The sequence below is a fragment of the Pan paniscus genome, chromosome Y (genome assembly GCF_029289425.2).
Source record: "Pan paniscus chromosome Y, NHGRI_mPanPan1-v2.0_pri, whole genome shotgun sequence".
Classification (NCBI taxonomy): domain Eukaryota; kingdom Metazoa; phylum Chordata; class Mammalia; order Primates; family Hominidae; genus Pan; species Pan paniscus.
The window spans coordinates 22,715,710-22,740,775 of NC_073273.2; positions in this window are offsets into that span (position 1 = coordinate 22,715,710).

Genomic DNA, 25,066 nt, shown 5'->3' on the forward strand with positions numbered 1-25,066 from the left:
GCTGTTGATTGAACCATTTTGAAACACTCTTTTTGTAGGATCTTCAAGTGGATATTTGGAGCGCTTTCAGGCTTCTTGTGGAAAAGGAAATATCTTCACGTAAAAACTACACAGAAGCATTGTGAGACACTTTTTTGTGATGTGTGCATTCAAGTCACAGAGTTGAACTTATCTTTTGATTGAGGAGTTTTGAAACACCCTTTTTATATAATCTGCAAGTGGATATTTGGAGCACACTGAGGCCTATTGTGGAAAAGGAAATATCTTCACATAAAAACTGCATAGAAGCATTCTGAGAAACTTCTTTGTGATGTGTGCATTCATCTCACAGGGTTGAACCTATCTTATGACTGAGCAGTTTTGAAACACTCTTTTGGTAGAATCTGCAAGTGGTTATATGGAGTGCTTAGAGGCCTACTGTGGAAAAGCAAATATCTTCACATAAAACTACACAGAAGCATTCTGAGAAACTTCTTTGTGATGTGTGTATTTATCTCAGAGATTTGAAACTTTGTTTTGATTGAGACCTTTTGAAACACTCTTTTTGTACAATCTGCAAGTGGATATTTGGAGTCCTTTGAGGCCTATTGTGGAAAAGGAAATATCTTCACATAAAAACTACACAGAAGCATTCTGAGAAACTACTTTGTGATATGTGCATTCATCTCACAGAGTTTAACCTTTCTTTTGATTGAGCAGTTTTGAAACAGTCTTTTTGTAGAATCTGCAAGTAGATTTTTGGAGCGCTTTGGGACCTATTCTGGAAAAGGAAATATCTTCACATAAAAGCTACACAGAAGCATTTGGAGAAACTTCTTTGTGATGTGTGCATTCAACTCACAGAGGTGAACTTATCTTTTCATTGCGATGTTTTGAAACTCTCTTTTTCTGGAATCTAGAAGTGGATATTTAGAGCCCTTTGGGGCCTATGTTGGAAAAGGAAATATCTTCAATAAAAACTCTACAGAAACATTCTGAGAAACTTCTTTGTGATGTGTACATTCATCTCACAGAGTTGAACCTTTCTTTTGAGCATTTTTAAAACACTCATTTTGTGGAATCTGCAAGTGGATATTTGGAATGCTTTGAGGCCTATGGTGGAAAAGGAAATATCTTCACATAAAAACTACACAGATGCGTTCTGAGAAACTTCTTTGCCTTGTGTGCGTTCATCTCACAGAGTTGAACCTGTCTTTTGATAGAGCAATTTGGAAACACTCTTTTTGTAGTATCTGCAAGTGGATATGTGGAGTGCTTTGAGGCCTAAAATGGTAAATGAAATGTCTTCACATAAAAACTACACAGAAGCATTCTGAGCAACTTCTTTGTGATGTGTGCATTCAACTCACAGAGTTCAACCTATGTTTTGATTGAGCAGTTTTGAATGTCCCTTTTTGTAGAATCTACAATTAGATATTTGGAGCCCTTTGTGGCCTATGGTGGAAAAGGAAATATCTTCACATAAAAGCTACACGGAAGCATTCTGAAAACCTTATTTGTGATGTGTGCATTCATCTCACAGTGTTGAAACTTTCTTTTCATTTAGCAGTTTAGAAGCACTCTTTTAGTAGAATCTGCAAGTGGATATTTGGAGCCCTTTGTGGCCTATTGCTGTAAAGGAAATATCTTCTCATAAAAACTACACAAAAGCATTCTGAGAAACTCCTTTTTGATGTGTGCATTCATCTCATGGAGTTGAACCTTTCTTTTCATTGAGGAGTTTTGAAATTCTTTGTGTAGAACCTGAAAGTGACTATTTGGAGGGCTTTGAGGCCTATGGTGGAAAAGGAAATATCTTCACATAAAAAATACACAGAAGTGTTCTCAGAAACTTCTTTGTGATGCTTGCATTCACCTCAAAGGGTTGAACCTATCTTATGACTGAGCAGTTTTGAAGCTCTCTTTTTGTGGAATCTGCAAGTGGATATTTGGAGTCCTTTGCAGCCTATCGTGGAAAAGAGGATATCTTCCCACAAAAACTACCCAGATGCATTCTGAGAAACTTCTTTGTGATGCGTGCATTTTTCTCACAGAATTGAACCCTTCTTCTAATAGAGCAGTTTTCAAACACTATTTTTGTAGTGTCTGCAAGTAGATATTTGGAGCACTTTGAGGTCTATTGTGGAAAAGGAGTTATGTTCACATAAAAACTACACAGAAGCCTTCTGAGAAACTTCTTTGTGATGTGGGCATTCAGGTCACAGAGTTGAAACTTTCTTTTGATTGAGCAGTTTGGAAACACTCTTTTTGTAGAATCTGTAAGTGAATATTTTGAGCGCTTTGAGGCCTATTGTGGAAATGGAAATACCTTCACTTGAAAACTGCATAGAAGCATTCTGAGAAACTTCTTGTGATGTGTGCAGTCAACTCACAGAGTTGAACTTATCTTTTGGTTGAGCAGTTTTGAAACTCTCTTTTTGTAGAATCTACAATTGGATATTTGGAGTCTTTTGTGTCCTATGGCGGAAAAGGAAATATCTTCATATAAAATCTACACAGAAGCATTCTAAGAAACTTCTTTGTGATGTGTGCATTCATCTCACAGAGTTGAAAATGTCTTTTGTTTGAGCAATTTAGAAGCACTCTTTCAGTAGAATCTGCAAGTGGATATAAGGAGCCCTTTGCAGCCTGTTGTGGAAAAGGAAATATCTTCACATAAAAACTACGCAAAAGCATTCTGAGAAATTCATTTTTGATGTGCGCATTCATCTCACAGAGTTGAGCCCTTCTTTTGATTGAGCAGTTTTGAAACTCTCTTTTTGTAGACTCTGCAAGTGGCTATTTGGAGGGCTTTGAGGCCTATGGTGGAAAAGGACAAATCTTCACATAAAAACTACACATAAGTATTCTCAGAAACTTCTTTGTGATGTGTGCATTCAACTCACAGAGTTGAACCTGTCTTCTGATTGAGCAGTTTTCAACCACTCTTTTTGTAGGGCCTGCAATTAGATATTTGGAGTGCTTTTAGGCCTATTGTGGAAAAGGAGTTATCCTCACATAAAAACTACTCAGAAGCATTCTGAGAAACTTCTTTGTGATGTGTGCATTCATCTCACAGGGTTGAATCTTTCTTTTGATTGAGCAGTTTTGAAACACTGTTTTTGTAGAATGTGAAAGTGGATATTTTGAGTGCTTTGAAGCCTATTGTGGAGAAGGAAATATCTTCACATAAAAACTACACAGAACCATTCTGAGAAACTTCTTTGTGATATGTGCATTCATCTCACAGAGTTGAACCTTTCTTTTGGTTGAGCAGTTTGGAGACACTCTTTTTGTACAATCTACAAGTAGATATTTTGAGCACTTCAGGGCTTATTGTGGAAATGGAAATACCTTCATTAACAAACTGCACAGAAGCATTCTGAGAAACTTCTTTGTGATGTGGGCATTCAACTCACAGAATTGAACCCATCTGTTGATTGAGCAGTTTTGAAACTGTCTTTTTGTGGAATCTGCAAGTGGATATTTGGAGACATTTGCATCCTACGGTGGAAAAGGAAATATCATCACTTAAAAACTACAAAGAAGCATTTTGAGAATCTTCTTTGTGATGCGTGCATTCATCTCACAGTGTCGAACCTTTCTTTTGATCGAGCAGTTTTGAATCTCTGTTTTTCCAAAATCTGCAAGTGGATATTTGGAGAGGTTTGAGGCCTATTGTTGAAAAGGAAATATCTTCACATAAAAACTACACAGAAGCATTTGCAGAAACTTTTTGTGATGTGTGCATTCATCTCACAGAGTTGAACCTATCTTTTGATGGAGCAATTTTGAACCTCTCTTTTTGTAGAATCGGCAAGTAGATATTTGGAGCGCTCTGAGGATTTTGGTGGAAAAGGAAATACCTTCACATAAAATCTACACGGAATCATTCTGAGAAACTTCTATGTGATATTCCATTCAACTCACAAAGTTGAACCTATCTTTTGATGGAGCAATTTTGAACCTCTCTTTTTGTAGAATTGGCAAGTGGATATGTGGAGCCCTTTGTGGCCTATTTTGGAAAAGGAAATATCTTCACATCAAAACTACACGGAAGCATTCAAAGAAACTTCTTTGTGATGTGTGCATTCATCTCACAGAGTTGAATCTTTCTTTTGATAGAGGAGTTTTGAAACACTATCTTGTAGAATCTGCAAGTGGACCTTTGGAGTGTTTTGAGGGCTATTGTGGAAAAGTAAATATCTTCACATAAAACTACACAGAACATTATGACAAACTTCTTTGTGATCTGTGCATTCATATCACAGATTTGAACCTTTCCTTTAATTGAGCAGTTTTGAAAAACTCTTTTTGTAGAATCTGCAATTGGATATGTGGAGAGCTTTGAGGCCTATGGTTGAAAAGGAAATATCTGCCCATAAAAATTACATGGAAGCATTATGGGAAACTTCACTGTGATGCATGCATTCATGTCACAGAGATGAAACTTTCTTTTCATTGAGCAGTTTTGAAACAATCTTTTTGTAGAATGTGGAAGTGGATATTTGGAGTTCTTTGGGGCCTATTGTGGAAAATGAAATATCTTCACTCAAAAATTGGACAGAAGCATTCCCAGAAACTTCTTTGTGATGTGTGCATTCAACTCGGAGAGTTGAATCTTTCTTTTGATTGAGCAATTTTGAAACACTCTTTTTGTGGAATCTGCAAGTGGATATTTGGAGAGCTTTTTGGCCGCTAGTGGAAAAGGAAACATCTTCAAATAAAAACTATACAGCAGCATTCTGAGAAACTTCTTTGTAATGTGTGCATTCATCTCAGAGAGGTGAACCTTTCTTTTGATTAAGCAGTTTTGAAAAACTCTTTTTTCAAAAGAATCTGTAAGTGGATATTTGGAGTGATTTGGGGCCGATGTTGGAAAAGGGAGTGTCTTCAAATAAAAACTAGACAGAAGCATTCTGAGAAACTTCTTTGGATGAGTGCATTCATTTGACAGAATTGAAACTTTCTTTTCATTCACCAGTTTTCAAACACTCTTTTTGTAGAATCTGCAAGAGGATATTTGGAGTGCTTTGAGGCCAATGGTGGAGAAGGAAGTATCTTTGCATAAGAACCACGCAGAAGCATTCTGAGAAACTTTTTTGTGATGTGCGCATTCATCTCACAGAATTCAACATTACTTTTAGTTGAGCAGCTTTGACACATTCTTTTAGTAGAATCTCCAAGAGGATATTTGGAGCGCTTTGAGGCCTAAGGGGAAAAGTAAATATCTTCACATCAAAACTACACAAAAGCATTCTAAGAAACTGCTTCATGATGTGTCCATTTATCCCACAGAGTTGTACCTCTTTCTTTGGATTGCACAATTTGGAATCTGTGTTTTTGTGGTGTCTGCAAATCGATATTTGGAGGGTTTTGAGGCCCACAGTGGAAAAAGTAATATCTTCATATAAAAACTAGACAGAAACATTTTGAGAAACTACTTTGTGATGTGTGTATTCAACTCACAGAGTTGAACATTTCTTTTAATGGAGCAGTTTTGAAACACTCTTTTTTTTAGAATCTGCAAGTGGATATTTTGATTGCTTTGTAGCCTCTGGGGTAAAAGCAAATTTCTTCATATAAAAACTAGATAGTAGGATTCTGTGAAACTTCTTTGTGATGTGTGCATTCATCTCTCCAAGTTGAACCTTTCTTTTGATTGAGCAGTTTTGAAACACGCTTTTTGTAGAATATGCAAGTGGATATGTGAAGCGATTTGAAGTCTATGGTGGAAAAGGAAATATCTTCACATAAAAACTAGACAGAAGCATTCTCAGAAACTTCTTTGTGATGTGTGCATTCAACTCACAGAGTTGAACCTATCTGTAGATTGAGCAGTTTAGAATCTTTCTTTTTGGAGAATCTGCATGTGGATATTTGGAGCCCTTCACGCATTATGGTAGAAAAGGAAATATGTTCAAATAAAAACTATGCGGAAGCATTCAGAGAAACTTCTTTGGATGAGTGCATTCTTCAAACAGAGTTGCAACTTTCTTTGGATTTTGCAGTTTTGAAACATTCTTTTCATAGAATCTGGAAGTGGATATTTGGAGGGCTTTGATTGCTATCTTGGAGATGGAGATATCTTCACATAAAAACTACACAGAAGCATTCTTAGAAACTTCTTTGAGTGGTATGCATTCAACTCACAGAGTTGAACCTGTCTTTTGATTGAGCCGTTATGAATCTCTCTTTTTGCAGAATCTGCAAGTGGGTATTAGGAATGCTTTGAGGCCTACTTGGGAAATCAAATATCTTCACATAAAAACTACAGACAGGCATTCTGAGAAACTTCTTTGTGATGTGTGCATTCAACTCACAGAGTCGAACCTATCTTATCATTAAGCAGTTTTAAATCTCTCTTTTTGCAGGATCTGAGAGTGGATATTTGTAGACATTTGAGGCCTATTGTGGAAAAGCAAATATCATCACATAAAAACTACACAAAAGCATTCTGAGAAATTTCTTTGTGATGTGTGCGTTCAACTCACTGAGTTGAACCTATCTTTTGATTGAGAGAAGCATTCTGAGAAACTCCCTTTGACGTGTGCATTCATCTCACAGGGTTGAACCTATCTTATGATTGAGCAGTTTTGAAACACTCTTTTTGTAGAATCTGCCAGTGGATATTTGGAGCGCTTTGAGTCCTACCGTGGAAAAGCAAATATCTTCACCTAAAATTCTGAGAGTAAATTCTGAGAAACTTCTTTGTGATGTGTGCATTCATTTCACAGAGTTGAACATTTCTTTTGATTAAGCTGTATTGAAACACTGTTTTTGTATGATCTGCAAGTGTATCTTTGGAGCTATTTGAGGCCTACAGTGGAAAAGGAAATATCTTCACATAAAAACTACACAGAAGTATTCTGAGAAACTTATTTGTGATGTGCACATTCAACTCACAGAGTTGAACCTATCTTTTGAATGAGCAGTTTAGCATCTCTCTTTTTGTAGAATCTGCAAGTGGGTATTTGGAGCCCTTTGCGCCCTATGGTGGAAAAGTAAATATCTTCAAATAAAAACTACACAGAAGTGTTCAGAGAAACTTCTTTGTGATGAGTGCATTCACCACACAGAGTGGAACCTTTCTTTGGATTGAGCAGTTTTGAAACAGTCTTTTCGTAGAATCTGGAAGTGGCTATTTGGAGGGCTTTGAGGACTATTTTGGAGAAAAAGATATCTTCACATAAAAACTACAGTGAAGCATTTGAGAAACTTCTTTGTGAGGTGTGCATTCAACTCACAGAGTTGAAACTATCTTTTGATTGAGCTGTTTTGAATCTCTTTTTGCAGAATCTGCAAGTGGATATTAGGAGTGCTTTGAGGCCTACTGTGGAAAATCAAATAGCTTCACATAAAAACTACACAGAAGCATTCTGAGAAACTTCTTTGTGATGTGTGCATTTATTTCACAGTGTTGAACCTTTCTTTTCATTGAGCAGTTTTGAAACATTCTTTTTGTACAATCTGCTAGTGGATATTTGGAGCAATTTGAGGCCTATCGTGGAAAAGGAAATATCTTCACATAAAAACTACACAGAAGCATTCTCACAGAATTCTTTGCAGTGAGTGAATTCATCACACAAAGTGCAACCTTTCTTTCGATTGAGCAGTTCTGAAACACTCTTTTTGTAGAACTGGAAGTGGATATTTGGAGGGCTTTGGGGCTTATTTTGGAAAAGGAAATATCTTCCCATAAAAACTATACAGAAGCATTTTGAGAAACTTCTTTGTTATGTGTGCATTCAACCCACAGAGTGGAAACTATCTTTTGATTGAGCAGTTTTGAATCTCCATTTTTGCAGAATCTGCAAGTGGATATTTGGAGCACTTTGAGACATACAATGGAAAAGCAAATATCTTCACATAAAAACTACACAGAAGCATTCTGAGAAACTTCTTTGCCACGTGTGCATTCAACTTACACAAGGATGAACCTATCTTTTGATTGACCAGTTTTGAATCTCTCTTTTTGAAGAATCTGTAAGTGGATATTTGGAGAGCTTTTAGGCCTATTGTGGAAAAGGAAATATCTCCACATAAAAACTACATATAGAAATTCCTAGAAACTTCTTTGTGATGTGTGCATTCAACTCACAGAGTTGAACCTATCTTTTGATTGAGCAGTTTTGAATCTCTCTTTTTGTAGTTACTGCCATTGGATATTTGGGGCCCTTTGTAGCCTATGGTGGAAAAAGAAATATATTCAAATAAAAACTACACAGAAGCATTATGAGAAACTTATTTGTGATGTGTGCATTTATCTCACAGGGTTGAACCTATGTTATGATTCAGCAGTTCTCAAACACTCTTCTTGTAGAATATGCGAGTGGATATTTGGTGCGCTTTGAGGCCTCTTGTGGAAAAGCAAATGTCTTCACATAAAAACTACACAGAAGCATTCAGAGAAATTTCTTTGTGATGGGTGCATTTATCACACAGAGTTGAACCTTTCTTTTCAATGAGCTGTTTCGAGATGAATGCACACATCACAAGGAAGTTTCTCAGATTGCTTCTGTCTAGATTCTATATGAAGATATTTCCTTTTCTGCCTTAGGCCGCAAAGCGCTCCAAATGTCCACTTGCAGATTCTACAAAAAGAGTGTTTCCAAGCTGCTCAGTGAAAAGAAAGGTTCAACTCTGGGAGATGAACACACATGTCACAAAGAAGTTTCTCGGAATTATTCTGTCTAGTTTATATTGGAAAATACTACCTTTTCCACCATAGGCCTCAAAGTGTTCCAAGTGTCCACTTGCAGATTCTACAAAAAGAGAGTTTCAAAACTGCTCAATCAAAAGATCAGTCCAGCTCTCTGAGTTGAATGCACACATCACAAAGAAGTTTCTCAGAATTTCTCTGTGTAGTTTTTATGTGGAGACATTTCCTTTTCCACAATAGGCCTAAAAGCTCTGCAAATACCCACTTGCAGATTCTGCAAGAAGAGAGATTCAAAACTGGTCAATCAAAAGATAGGTTTGACCTTGTGAGTTGAATACACACATGACAAAGAAGTTTCTCAGAATGTTTCTGTGTAGTTTTTAGGTGAAGATATTTGCTTTTCCATGGTAAGCCTCAAAACACTCCAAATATCCGCTTGCAGATTCTGCAAAAACAGAGATTTAAAAGTGCCCCATCAAAAGATAGTTTCCACCCTGTGAGTTGAATAGACACATAACAAAGAAATGTCTCATAATGCTTCTGTGTAGTTTTTATGTGAAGATAGTTCCTTTTCCAAAATAAGCCTCAAAGCCCTCCAAATATCCACTTCCAGATTCGACAAAAAGAGTATTTCAGAACTGATCAATCAAAAGAAAGGTTCCACTCTGTGTGATGAATTCACTCATAACAAAGAAGTTTGAGAGAATGCTTCTTTGTAGTTTTTATGTGAAGATATTTCCTTTTCCACAATAGGCCTCAAATCGCTCCATGTATCCACTAGCAGATACTACAAAAAGAGTGTTTCAAAGCTGCTCAATCAAAAGAAAGGTTCAACACTGTGAGATGAATGTACACATCACAAAGAAGTTTCTCAGAATGCTTCTGTGTACTTTTTATGTGAAGATATTTTCTTTTCCACCATAGGCTTTAAATCGCTCCAAATTTCCAACTGCACATTCTATAAAAAGAGAGTTTCAAAACTCCTCAATCAAAACAAATGTTTAACTCTGTGAGATGAATGTACAGATCACAAAGAAGTTTCTCAGATTGCTGCTGTCTAGAATTTATGAGAAGATATTTCCTTTTCTAACATAGGCCACAAAGCGCTACAAATGTCCACATGCAGATCCTACAAAAAGAGTGTTTCAAAACTGCTCAATCAAAAGAAAGGTTCAACTCTGTGAGATGAAAGCCCACATCACAAAAAGTTTATCAGAATTATTCTGTCTGGTTTATATGTGAACATATTTCTTTTTCCACCATAGGCCTCAAAGTGCTCCAAATGTCCACTTGCAGATTCTACCAAAACAGAGTTTCAAAACTGGTTAATCAAAAGAATGGTTTAACTGTGAGATGAAAGCACTCATCACAAAGAAGTTTCTCAGATTGCTTCTGTCTAGATTTTATGTGAAGATATTTCCTTTTCTACCATCGGCCACAAAGCGCTCCAAATGTCCACTTGCAGATTCTACAAAAAGAGACTTTCAGAACTGCTCAATCAAAAGAAATGTTTAACTCTGTGAGATGAATGCACATGTCATGAAGAAGTTTATCAGATTGCTTCTGTCTAGATTTTATGTGAAGATATTTCCTTTTCGAACTTAGGCCACAAATGGCTCCAAATATCCTCTTGCAGATTCTACAAAAAGAGTGTTTCCAAATTTCTCAATCAAAAGAAAGGTTCAACTCTGTGAGGTGAACACGCACATCACAAAGAAGTTTCTCAGAATTCTTCTCTCTAGCTTTTATGTGAAGATACTTCCTTTTCCACCATAGGCCTCATAGCGCTCCGAATGTCCACTTGCAGATTCTACAAAAAGAGAGTTTCAAAACTGACCAATCAGAAGAAAGATTTGACTCTGTGAGTTTAATGCACACATCAAAGAAGTTTCTCAGATTGCTTCTGTCTAGATTTTATGTGAAGATTTTTCCTCTCTATCATAGGCCGCAAAGCAATCCAAATCTCCACTTGCAGATTCTACAAATGGTTATTTCCAAACTAGTCATTCAAGAGAAAGGTTCAACTCTGAGAGATGAACTCACACATCACAGAGAAGTTTCTCAGAATTATTTTGTCTAATGTTTATGGGAAGATATTACCTTTTCCAACTTAGGTCTCTAAGCAGCCAAATGTCCACTGGCAGATTCTACAAAAAGTTTCAAAACTGCTCAATCAAGGAAAAGTTTAACTCTGTGAGATGAATGCACACATCACAAGGAAGTTTCTCAGATTGCTTCTGTCTAGATTTTATATGAAGATACTTCCTTTTCTACCATGGGCCACAAAGCACTCCAAATCTCCACTTGCAGTTTCTACAAAAGGAATGTTTCCAAACTGCTCAATCAAAAGAAAGGTCCAACTCTGTGAGATGAACGTACACATCACAAAGAAGTTTCTCAGAATTCTTCTGACTAGTTTTTATGTGAAGACATTTCCTTTTCCACCATAGGCCTCAAAGTGATACTAATGTCCACTTTCAGATTCTACAAAAAGGGAGTTTCAAAACTGCCAATCAAAAGAAAGTTTTAACTCTGTGAGATGAATGCACACATCACAGAGAAGTTTCTCAGATTGCTTATGTCTAGATATTATGTGAAGACATTTCCTTTTCTGCCATAGGCTTCAAAGCTCTCCAAATGTCCACTTGCAGATTCTACAAAAAGAGTGTTTCCAAACTGCTGAATCAAAAGAAATGTTCAGCTCTGTGAGATGAACGCACGCATCACAGAGAAGGTTCTCATAATTCTTCTGTGTAGTTTTTATGTGAAGATATTTCCTTTTCTATGATAGGCCTGAAAGCACTCCAAATGTCCACTTGCAGCTTCTACAAAAAGAGTGTTTCAAAGTACTCAATCAAAAGAAAAGTTTAACTCTGTGATATGAATGTATACATCACAAAGAAGTTTCTCAGATTGCTTCTGTCTAGATTTTATGTGAATATAGTTCCTTTTCTACCATAGACCGCAAAGCGCTCCAAATCTCCACTTGCAGATTCTACAAAAAGAGTATTTCCAAACTTCTCAATCAAAAGATATTTTCAACTCTGTGAGATGTACCCACACATCACAGAGAATTTACTCAGAATTCTTCTGTCTAGGTTTTATGTGAAGATGTGTCCTTTTCTGCCACAGGCCTCAATGTGTTCCAAATGTCCACTTGCAGATACTACAAAAAGAGAGTTTCAAAACTGCTCAATCAAAAGAAATGTTTAACTCAGTGAGATGAATGCACTCATTATAAAGAAGTTTCTCAGATTTCTTCTGTCTGGATTTTATTTGAAGATATATCATTTTCCACCATAGGCCACACAGCGCTCGAAAAGTCCACTTGCAGATTCTACAAAAAGAGTATGTCAATACTCGTCCATCAAAAGAAAGGTTCAACTCTGGGAGATGAACGCACACCTCACAGAGAAGTTTCTCAAAATGCTTCTATCTATTTTTATGTGAAGATATTTCCTTTTCCACCACAGGCATCAAAGCGCTCCAAATGTCCACTTGCAGATACTACAACAAGAGAGTTTCCAAACTGCTCAATCAAAAGAAAAGGTTAACTCTGTGAGATGAATGCACCCTTCACAAATAAGTTTCCCAGATTGCTATTGTCTAGATTTTATGTGAAGATGTTACCTTTTCTACCATAGGCCACAAAGCGCTCTAAATGTCCACTTGCAGATTCTACAGATAGTTTCTAAACTGCCCTGTCAAAGGAAAGGTTTATCTCTGTGAGATAAATACATCACAAAGAAGCTTCTCAGATTACTTCTGTCTAGATAGCACGTGAAGATATTTCCTTCTGTACCATAAGCTGCAAAGCTCTCCAAACTTCCACTTGCAGATTCTACAAAAAGAATGTTTCCAAACTGCTCAATCAAAAGAAAAATTCAACTTTGTGAGATGAACGCACACATCACAAAGGAGTTTCTCAGAATTCTTCAGTCTAGATTTTCTAAGAAGATATTTCCTTTTCCAACATAGGCCTCAAAGCACTCCAAATGTCTACTTGCAGATTCTACAGAAAGAGAGTTTCAAAACTGCTCAACCAAAACAAATGTTTAACTCTGTGAGATGAATGCACACATCACAAAGAAGTTTCTCAGATTGCTTCTTTCTAGATATTATGTGAAGATATTTCCTTTTCTACCATAGGCTGCAAAGAGCTCCAAATGTCCACTTGCAGATTCTACAAAAAGAGTGTTTCCAAACTGCTCAATCAAAAGAAAGATTCAACTCTGTGAGATGAACGCTCACATTACAAAGTAGTTTCTCAGAATTCTTCTGTCTAGTTTTTATGTGAAGATATTTCCTTTTCCACCATAAGCCTCAAAGTGCTCCAAATTTCCACTTGCAGATTCTACGAAAAGATAGTTTTGAAACTGCTCAATCAAAAGAACCATTTAACTCCGTAGGGTGAATGCACACATCAGAAAGAAGTTTCTCAGATTGCTTCTGTCTAGATTTTATGTGAAGGTATTTCCTTTTCTACCATAGGCCTCAAAGTGCTCCAAATGTCCACTTGCAGATTCTACATAAACAGTGTTTCCAAACTGTTCAATCAAAAGAAAGGCTCAACTCTGTGAGATGAACACACACATCACAAAGAAGTTTGTCAGAATTCTTCTGTGTAATTTTTATGTGAGGATATTTCCTTTTCCACCATAGCGCTCCAAATGTCCACTTGCAGATTCTACAAAAAGAGTTTCAAAACTGCTCTACAAAAAGGAAGCTTTAACTCTGTGTGATGAATGCATACAACACAAAGAAGTTTCTCAGATTGCTTCTGTCTGGATTTTATGTGAAGATATTTCCTTTTCTAACAGGCCGCAAAGTGCTCCAAATGTCCACTTGCAGATTCTATAAAGAGAGATTTTCAAAACTGCTCAATCAAAGGAAAGGTTTAACTCTGTCATGTGAATGCACACATCACAAAGAAGTTTCTCAGATTGCTTCTGTCTAGATTTTATGTAAAGATATTTACTTTTCAACAATATGCTGCAAAGCAATCTAAATGTCCACTTGCAGATTCTACAAAAAGAGAGTTTCCAAACTGCTCAATCAAAAGAAAGGTTCAAATCCATGAGATGAATGCACACATCACAAAGAAGTTTCCCAGAATTCTTCTGTCTAGTATTTATGTGAAGATATTTCCTTTTCCACCATAGGCCTCAAAGCACTCCAAATGCCCACTTGCAGATTCTACAAAAAGAAAGTTTCAGAACTGCTCAATCAAAAGAAAGGTTTAACTCTGTGAGATAAATGCACACATCAGAAACAAGTTTCTCAGATTGTTTCTGTCTAGATTTTGTGTGAAGATATTTCCTTTTCTACCATAGGCTGCAAAGCACTTGAAATGACCAATTGCCAGATCCTACAAAAAGAGTGTTTCCAAACAGCTCAATCAAAAGAAAGGTTCAACTCCATGAGATGAATGCAAACATCACAAAGGAATTTCTCAGAATTATTCTGTCTAGTTTATATGTGAAGATATTTCCTTTACCACCATAGGCCTCAAAGCGCTCCAAACGTCCAATTGTAGAATCTACAAAAAGAGAATTTCAAAACTGCTCAATCAAAAGAAAGGTTTATCTCTATGAGATGAATGCATACATCTCAAAGAAGTTTCTCAGATTGCTTTTGTCAAGATTTTATGTGAAGATATTTCCTTTTCTACTGCAGGGCACAAAGCTCTCCAAATGTCCACTTGCAGATTCTACGAAAAGAGAGTTTCAAAAATGCTCAATCAAAAGAAACATTTAATGCTGTGGGATGAATGCACACATCACAAAGAAGTTTCTCAGATTGCTTCTGTTGAGATTTTATGTGAAGGTGTTTCCTTTTCTACCATCAGCCACAAAGCGCTCAAAATATTCACTTGCAGATTCTACAAAAAGAGGTTTTCCAAACTGCTCAGTCAAAGGAAGGTTCAACTCTGTGAGATGAACTCACACATCATGAAGAAGTTTCTCATAATTCTTCTGTCTAATTTTTATGTGAAGATATATCATTTTCTACCATAGTCCTCAACGCGCTCGAAATGTCCACTTGCAGATTCTAAAAAAAAAATATTTCAATACTGGTCCATCAAAAGAAAGGTTGAACTCTGGGAGATGAATGCACACATCACAAAGAAGTTTCTCAGATGTCTTTAGTCTAGTTTATATGTGAAGATATTTCCTTTTCCAACACAGGGCTCAAAGCGCTCCAAATGTCCACATGCAGATTCTGCAAAAAGAGAGTTTAAAAAACTACTCAATCAAAAGAAAAGTATAACTCTGTGAGATGAATGTACACATCACCAAGAAGTTTCTCAGATATCTTCTGTCTAGATTTCATGTGAAGATATTTCCTTTTTTACCATAGGCCGCAAAGCACTCAAAATGTCCACTTGCAGATTTCACAAAAAGAGTGTTTCCAAACTGCACAATCACAAGAAAGGTTCAACTCTGGGAGATGTATGCACACATCCAGATAAGTTTCTCAGAATGTTTCTGTCTAGTTTTTATATAAAGGAATTCCCTTTTCTACCATAGGCCACAAAGTGCTCCAAATGTCCACTTGCACGTTCTACAAAAAGAGTGTTTCCAAACTCCTCAATCAAAAGAAAGTTTCAATTCTGGGAGATGAATGCACACATCACAATGAAGTTTCTCAGATTTCCTCTGTCTAGATTTTATGTTAAGATATTTCCTTTTCTATGATAGGCCACAAAAAGCTTCAAATGTCCACCTGCAGATTCTACAAAAAGAGTGTTTCCAAACTGCTCAATCAAAAGAAATGCTCAACTCTGTGAGATGAACACACACATCGCAAAGTGGTTTCTCAGAATACTTCTGTCTAGTTTTTATGTGAAGGATTTCCTTTTCCACCATAGGCCTCAAAGAGCTCCAAATGTCCACTTGCAGATTAAACAAAAAGAGTATTTCAAAACTAGTACATCAAAAGAAATTTTCAACTCTGTGAGATGAATGCACACATCACAAAGAAGTTTCTCTGATTGCTTCTGTCTGTATTTTATGTGAAGATATCTCCTTTTTTACCACAGGCTGCAGAGTGCTCCAAATCCCAATTTGCAGATTCTACAAAAAAAAGTGTTTCCTAACTGCTCAATCAAAAGAAAGGTTCAACTATTTGAGATGCACGCACACATCACAAGTAAGTTTTGCAGAATTCTTCTGTCAAGTTTTAATCTGAAGATATTTCTTCTTCCACCATAGGCCTCAAAGCGCTTCAAATATCCACTTGCAGATTCTACAAAAAGAGCCTTTCAAAACTACACAATCAAAGGAAAGTTTTAACTCTGTGAGATGAATGCACACATCAAAAAGAAATTTTTCATATTGCTTTGGTCTAGATTTCATGTGAAGTTATTTCCTTTCCACTCTAGGGGTCAAAGCCTTCCGAAAGTCCACTCGCAAATTCTGCAAAAAGAGAATGTCAAAAGTGCCCAATCCAAAGAAAGGGTTAACTCTGGGAGATGAATTCACACATCCCACAGAAGTTTCTCAGATTGCTTCTGTCTAGATTTTATGTGAAGATATTTCCTTTCTACCATAGGCCGCATAACGCTCCAAATGTCCACTTGCAGATTCTACAAAAAGACTGTTTCCAAACTGCTCAACCAAAAGAAAAGTTCAGCTGTTTGAGATGAATGCACACGTCACAAAAAAGTTCCTCAGAATTCTTCTGTCTTTTTTGTGTGTGTGAAGATATTTTCTTTTCCACCATAAGCCTCAAGGCACTCGAAATGTCCACTTGCAGGTTCTACAAAACGCATATTTCAAAACTGGTCCTTCAAAAGAAAGGTTCAACTCTGTGAGATGAATGCACACATCACAAAGAAGTTTATCAGAATGCTTCTGTCTAGATTTTATGTGAAGATATTTCCTTCTCTACCATAGGCTGCAAAGCACTCCAAATGCCCACTTGCAGATTCTATGAAAAGAGTGTTTCCAAACTGCTCACACAAAAGAAACGTTAAACTCTGTGAGATGAATGCACACATCTCAAAGATGTTTCCCAGAATTATTCTGTCTAGTATTTATCCGAAGAGATTTCCTTTTCCACCATAGGCTTCAATTCGCTCCAATTGTCCACTTACGGATTCTTCAAAAAGAGAGTTTCAAAACTACTCAATCAAAACAAAGGTTTAAATTTGTGAGATCACTGCACACATCACAAAGAAGTTTATCAGAATGCTTCTGTCTAGATTTTATGTGAAGATATTTCCTTTTCTAACATAGACCGCAAAGCGCTCCAAATGTCCACTTGCAGATTCTCCAAAAAGAGTGTTTCCAAACTGCTCAATCAAAAGAAAGGTTCATCTCTCTGGGATGAATGCACACATTACAAATAAATTTCTCAGAAAGCTTCCATCTAGTTTTTACATGCAGATATTTCCTTTTCCACCATAGGCATCAAAGCTCCGCGAATGTCCACTTGCAGATTCTGAAAAAGAGAGCTCAAAAACTGCTGAGCCAAAAGAAAAGTTCAACTCTGTGAGAAGAATGCACACATCACAAAGAAGTTTCTCAGATTACTTCTGTCTAGATTTTATGTGAAGATGTTTCCTTTTATATCATAGACTGTATAGCGCTCTAAATATTCATTTGCAGATTCTACACAAAGAGTGTTTCCAAACTGCTCAATCAAAAGAAAGCTTCAACTCTGTGAAATGAACCCACTCATCACTAAGAAGTTTCTCAGAATTCTTCTGTCTAGTTTTTATGTGAAGATATTTCCTTTTCCACCGTAGGCCTCAAGATGCTCAAAATGTCCACTTGCAGATTCTACAAAGAGTGTATTTCAAAACTCTTCCTTCAAAAGAAAAGTTCAACTGTGGGAGATGAATGTACACATCACAAAGAAGTTTCTCAGATTGCTTCTGTGTAGGTTTTATGTTAAGATATTTCCTTTTCTACCATAGGCCACCAAGCGCTCCAAATATCCACTTGCAGATTCTACAAAAAGAGTGTTTCCAAACTGCTCAATCAAAAGAATGACTGAACTCTATGAGATGAATGCACACATCACAAAGAAGTTTCTCAGAATTCTTCTGTCTAGTTTTTATGTGAAGATATTTCCTTTTCCACCATAGGCCTGAAAGAGCTCCAAATATCCACTTGCAGATTCAACAAAAAGAGTATTTCAAAACTGGTCCATCAAAAGAAAGTTTCAAATCTGTGAGATGAATGCACACATCACAAAGAAGTTTCTCAGGTTGCTTCTATCTAGAATTTATGTGAAGATATTTCCTTTTCTACCATAGTCTGGAAAGTGCTCCAAATCTCCATTTGAAGATTATACAAGAAGAGTGTTTCCAAACTGCTCAATCAAAAGAAAAGTTCAACTCTGTGAGATGAACACACGCATCACAAATAAGTTTCTCAGAATTCTTCTGTCTGGTTTTAATCTGAAGATATTTCCTCTTCCACCACAGGCCTCAAAGTGCTCCAAGTGTCCACTTTCAGATTCTACAAAAAGAGAGTTTTAAAACTGCACCATCAAAGGAAAGGTTTAACTCTCTGAGATGAATGCAGACAACAAAAAGAAGTTTCTCAGATTGCTTCTGTCTAGATTTCATGTGAAGATATTTCCTTTTCTACCATAGGCTGCAAAGAGCTCCAAATGTCCACTTGCAGATTCTACAAAAAGAGTTTTTCCAAACTGCTCAATCAAAAGAAAAAGTTAACTCTGTGAGATGAACGCACACATGACAAAGAAGATTCTCAGAATTCTTCTGTCTAGTTTCTACGTGAAGGTATTTCCTTTTCCACCTTAGGCCTCAAAGCTCTCCAAATGTCCACTTGCAGATTCTAGAAAAAGAGAGGTTCAAAACTGCTCAATCAAAAGAAAGTTTCAACTCTGTAAAATGAACCCACTCTTCACTAAGAAGTTTCTCAGAATTCTTATATCTAGTTTTTATGTGAAGATATTTCCTTTTCCACCATAGGCATCAAAGCACTCCAAATGTCCACTTGCAGATTCTACAAAAAGAGAGTTTCAAAACTGCTCAATCAAAAGAAAGGTTTAACTCTGTGAGATGAATGCACACATCACAAAGAAGTTTCTCAGATTGCTTCCATGTAGATTTTATGTTAAGACATTTCCTTTTCTACCACAGGCCACCAAGCGCTCCAAATATCCACTTGCAGATTCTACAAAAAGAGTGCTTCCAAACTCCTCAATCAAAGAAAAGACTGAACTCTGTGAGATGAATGCATGCATCACAAAGAAGGTTCTCAGAATTCTTCTGTCTAGTTTTTATGTGAAGATATTTCCTTTTCCACCTTAGGCATTTAAGAGCTCCAAATGTCCACTTGCAGATTCAACAAAAAGAGTATTTCAAAACTGGCCCATCAAAAGAAAGTTTCATCTCTGTCAGGTGAATGCATACATCACAAAGAAGTTTCTCAGATTGCTTCTATCTAGATTTTATGTGAAGATATCTCCTTTTCTACCATAGGTCACAAAGCGCTCCAAATCTCCATTTGCAGATTATACAAAAAGAGTGTTTCCAAACTGCTCTATCAAAAGAAAGGTTCAACTCTGTGAGATGAACGCATGCATCACAAATCAGTTTCTCAGAATTCTTCTGTCTGGTTTTAATCTGAAGATAGATCCTCTTTCACCATAGGCCTCAAAGTGCTCCAAATGTCCACTTTCAGATTCTACCTGGCATGGGTGTGCAGAGTCCCCTTCCTCCAGGGACTTTCCCAGGGAAAAATGCCCTTCAACTTTGTGCTGTGTGTGAAGGGTCCTTGGCGCCGCGATTCTCTCTTGTGAGTGCTGTGCTTGGCTCCCCATCCCTATCAACTGCTCCCAGGGCTCTGACAGCAATCTGCCCTCCTATCTGCAGGAACCTGGCCTCAGCTCCCACCCTGTCCCCCATCCCCTGCCTCCTGGCTGACCACATGTGCCTCCCTCCTGGCTCCTCCCCCGACCCATCCCGCACAAACCCCCAAGCCTGATGCCCAACGCTTGCTGCCAGCCATCCCAAATGGGCTGCTGCAAGGATATGGCTCTGGCCCAGAAGCCGGAGATGCCCTGTGGCCTGAGGCATTCATGGAGCCCAGCTCCAAGTGAAGACCTCCAGTGAGCTCATTGACGGCCTGGGCGTGCTGCCTCCAGGGGCAGGCTGTGGCCACTGGTCCTCCTTCTGCCACTTCACATCGGTCTCCTCCTCAACCACCACCTCCACCTCAGCCATTAGGTCTTCCACCATAAGCACCTTCTCGTTTTCCAAGGCCGCCTCCTTAATCTGTACCCCGGCCGTCCTCTCCAGCAGAGCCTCCAGCCTGAACATGGTGCCCTCCTGGGTGCTCCGACAGACCCCGGCCTGCGCAGCCCAGCGCATCCCCAGCACCCCTAGGCTCTGGGGGCTGCTCCACAGGAGGGCTGCTCCAGAAGAGGCCTGCTCCCTGAAAGTCCCGTGGGCCTCACCCTGCTGAGAACCTAGTACCACACCTACATGGACCCAGGTTTCCTGAAGGGCCCCGCTGGGCCCGCAGATAGCCACTCTCGCCATGGGGCTCAGGTCCCCACCAGGGTCAACTGCGCACAGGAGTTCAGGATCCAGAGGCCCAGGTCCTGGGCTTTCAGAGCCCCGCCAGCAGGCACTGCAGACATTGCTGCACGTGCGGGAGCCTCTGGGTCGGCAAGGCAGTGCACAACAGCAGACACGCAGGCTGTCGGTAGCCAACCCTGGTGGCTGGCCTCCAGTGTGCCCGGGACATAGGACGCAAAGCCTTTTAGAATGCTCCTGGGAGTAAAGCATTCTCAAGGAGGAAGCATAGTACTCGGAGCCTGTATTTGCCTAGACCTGCAAGAGTTCTTGCCAGGGTTCCGACCTCTGGAGCAGACGAATTCCACCTCAGCACAACCAGGCGACTTTCCTCCCAAGAGCTGGCCCTGACCCACTTACCCCAGGCCACCCCCGCCACCCTCACCTCAGCAGCTAGAGAGAGTTCTCCTCTGGATCTGCAATAGTCTGTACCACCTACCTGGCCAGCCTAATGCAGTGAGATGTTTTCATGTGTTCCCTGTGGGTCAATAGCTTGCCATACTCAGGATATCAGTTAGGGCACTGGGCTTCCATGCCCACAATGCCAAAGGCCATGCAGCCCACTTGTGCCTGCACCTAGCGCTACCTGGCACAAGCTGCGAGGGCTTCTCAGAGGAGGCTTCCCCGGGGGGCTGGTGATGCCGGTCAGCCTGGGGAGGTGCCACCCAGGGAGACGCCCACCACCGTCGCACTGATTGGTCTTGCCGGGAAGTGGGCAGTAGTGGCGCGGCTCCCAGCGCCCTTTGCGTGCAGTTCGTTAGGGGGCTCCTGGAAGCCTGGGGCATGCGCCCTGAGGGCCTACCCGCCCACAGGCTCCAGTAAGCACAGCAGCAGGGTGCCTGTGGTGTGGGTCCGGTGGCACAGGCTGTGGTCTGTGAGAGTCCCAAAGAGAGCACCATTTTCAGGATAGAGTCTCTGCAGGAGGAGGCATCCGGGGCTCAGAGCAAGGCGGCGGCCTTCGGGGAGGAGGTGGTGCTAGTGCTGGATGACATAATGGTGGAGGTGGAGGTGGAGGTGGAGGTGGAGGTGGAGGTGGAGGTGGAGGTGGAGGTGGTGGCCCAGGAGGAGGCCCTCGTGGAGCGGTAGGAGGAGGCCCAGCGGGCACAGCCTGGCCCTGGGCCCATGACCCCAGAGTCTGCACTGGAGGAGCTGCTGGCCATTCAGGTGGAGCTGGAGCCAGTTAATGCCTGAGCCAGGAAGGCCTTTTCTCAGCAGTGGGAAAAGCTGGAGAGGAGGCGCAAGCCGCACCTGTACTGCACAGGCGCCATCATCCAGAACATCCCTGGCTTCTGGGCCAATGTTGCAACCTTTTCAGTATTTCTTCTCTCTTTCTAGTTGAGAGGTGCTCTTGGGGAAGTGTAAGTAACTGATGGGCAGCTCGGCGTCGATGTGATTATTTGGGGAACAACAGTGAGTTGCCGTGGACAAATGTGGCTGTAGTAAACTGGAGCAGGCGTGGGTATTATTTTCCTGCATGCGGCAGAGAAACCCTTCGTGATGCCAAGCAGCAGACGTTTGGGGCATCTTTTTGGAGAGCAGAAGCGAGTTCTCACCAGAATAGGTTTTTCTGTGAATCAAGCTATTGTTAAGGGAGTGTGATTGCTGCCCCTTGCCAGTCTGATCTGGGAATGGGCGTCTTTGGTTATAAGCATATTCTGCCACTCCTCAGACACCAGCGACTCTTCGCAAGTCACCCCTCCGCGTGTCAGTGCAGTCAGCCTCAGAATTATACGCACTCCATGAACCCAAGAGGCCTTAATTCAGGGGGAGGTAGAGGAGAAAGGGAGGTTATACATGGAAGCAGATCTTAGAAATTCCTTACCCAAGCCTCTGGGTGCTCTAGGCCTTCTTCCCTCTTGCTTCTAACTTTTCCTTCCATTGCATCTAAAGGCTCTTTGACCTAAAGCAGATGGCAAACTACCCCCTGATATCAGCCCTGATCAGTGACCAAGATGAAGACATGCTGAGCTACATGATCAACTTGGAGGTGAGGCTGGGAAGACTGAGGCTAGAGGGTTTAGTGGGGGAGGGTAAGGGAAATAATTCATTCCTGTAAGCAACAGTGGGCACCTCACCCAAAAAGATGTTTAAGCTTTCTCCACCTTGTCCTGACAGGTGAAAGAAGTGAAACATCCCATTCATCTCTGCAAGATCATGTTGTTATTTTGGAGTAACCCCTACTTACAGAATAAAATGGTGACCAAGGAATATCTTGGGAATGTCACAGGTGACAGGTGGCTCCCAGGATGGGTAGTGGAAGGAAGATGATGGGTGATCCCATCACAAATTGCCAATGTGATCCAGCCCTCTTCACACAAAATCCTCTCTCTGTAGAATACAGGGCTTCTCATTCCACTCCAATTCAGTAGTATCCAGATTATGAAGTTGAGGCTTATTGACCCAGACACCACAATAGCAGCCTTAACTTCTTCAACTGGTTTTCTGACCACAACTTCACAGGACCTAATAGGATTGCTGAGGTGCATCCTCACCGGGAAACATCATCAGGAATAACCTGGTGTGTTCCCAGCTGCTTAGGTCACCAGTCTGAGCCCTGATGAGGCCTTTCCTGATTGATTCCCCTGACAGATCCTATGTAAGGACCTGTGGCACAATCCCCTGCAATACTACAAGAGGATGAAGCCACCTGAAGAAGGAACAGAGATTTCAGGTAAGCCATTCAGTTGGAACTGGAGCTGTTTGATGCCCACTATGAGGGGGTTGACACCCCTCACTATTCAGGGAGCCTGGACTCTCATTTCAGAAATGTAGAAATTGAGGCTTATTTCATAAATGTGGAAATTCCTTGAGAGGAAGACAGAGAGGGACAGAATTCAGGACATTCAGGGCATTGAGCTGAAAAAGGCACTTTAGAGACTACACTGCATAGCAGGTTATAACTGTGGAGTCTTAAGCCCAGAGAAGTATAGTGCATGTCCAGATTCACTGAGAGGTAAAGCTGAATCATTAACTTCAATTTGTGGCACTTGATTCCATGGCTGTCAGCCCCACTGGCAGTCATCCTATCAACCCCTTAATATTTAACTCCCTGAATGTGCCTCTTTGTCATCCTTGCCACAGACCACACAAGACTGTTTAGATTGATGGATTTTCTTAAGCTACTGCCTGATGATTCGGTGTGCTTTTTGTGAACAATGCATCTTGTTAGCTGACTCCCATCACAGAGTATACTGGGAATGGAGCAGGTATTGCAGAGAACAGTTTGTAACACATGGTAGGACGAAGTTTAAGAGATCAAAAATGGGAAAGGGGTAGTCTTTACTCAGCAGGACCTAAAATTAAAACATTTTAAATATGGCTCAGAGGAAATGCATTTTGACATGCGTTTGTGTTTCTCTAGGGGACTTCTGGATTTTGAGATGAATATGATGGAGCATCAGGCTTTACCTAAAACAGCAGAACCCCTACAAAGTTACTACAGTATGCAGGATGTCAGTACTCAGTATGGTCTTATGCACACGAACTAAAGGAAAAACAGATCCAGGCACAAAAAAACGCAGACAGGAAGAGGGGGTAAACTTGGATTGTATGGAATGAAAAATAAACACTATTAAGGATGTGTGACTCTGTGTGTTTCTGTGTGTGTGTGTGTGTGTGTGTGTGTGTGTGTGTGTGTGTATCTGTGTGTGTGGGTATGTTCATCCCGGATTCATGTGTCATAATGAATTGATCAATCCATATGTTTTATTCTTTTCATGGAAATGACCAGTCTGTGTTGGAGCTAGGCCTCTAAAGTTGTAGAGTGAATGGGTGTAGAATGTTTGGGGATTCTTCCTACAATACAGAGTTGGGGAGCTACAAGAAAGAAAAGACAGTTTACCTGGAGGCTTACTTCACCCTATGGAAGCAGAGGTAGTTCATCGAAAGAGGTTAGTGGCCACTAAGATATCCAGGACCCAGTTTGCTGGGATAAGGTAACTCCAAAATCCTTCATTTTGGGTATCATCAAACACATTAAGATAGCACAGGATGATGGAAATCTTAAAGTTCACTTCCATGTTGAAATCACATGTTCTGCTTTTAAAGGTGAATGCATAATCCTTTTCTGGAACAATCAGCCTCTCAGGACCAGGGGTACCATCAATGTGAGAAGAAATGGGCATGTAAGGTATCTGGAGGGACTATTGGAAAGGTTACAGAGGCATGTGGGAAGGCATTCAGGGTACGCCTTATTTTTTTTTTTTTTTCTGGCATAGGTGACTATGGGAAAACACAAACATGCAAAAGTGAGGGGAAGGTTGGTGGATTTGTGTAATAGAAGATTGCCAGAGGATCCATGCATGGACTTTGTGTCAGTTGATGGTCCAGGATACAGACACTGTTGTTGATGTTTACATCTTTATTTGGGTTAAGCTTTTCTGCAAGATTCTTGTTAGATGAGGAGCCAATATTGTATGTAGCTAACACCATTACGAGGCACTTTGTGCTCATGCAAACTCTAGTGAGGCTCTATAGTCCCCAGTGATGGGCACTGCAGATTGTTCCTGGAGCCCAGGGCCCTTTTATTTTCTGTGGCCTTTTCAGCATGCTTTGCATAAGCTTAATAATGTAAAGAGAATGTAATTGCAGAGCATGTCTTACAAGCCTCACACAGGAGAACAAAACATAACAGCATTCATTCTCGAGTGGGTGGCTGCTTCCCAGGAACATCTGTGTCTATGCACAGGACAAGGGATGGCCTCTGTCATGGATGGAGGAGGAGGATTTCAGAGTTGGGTGCAGAACTTTCTTCCCCATTCCCAGATAAAACAGATACAACATGAGCATCCCTGTCAAAGACACACTAATAGAGTGCTAACATTCCTGTCCCATATGAACTGTGGTCAGCCCAGCTTCTGTAAGAA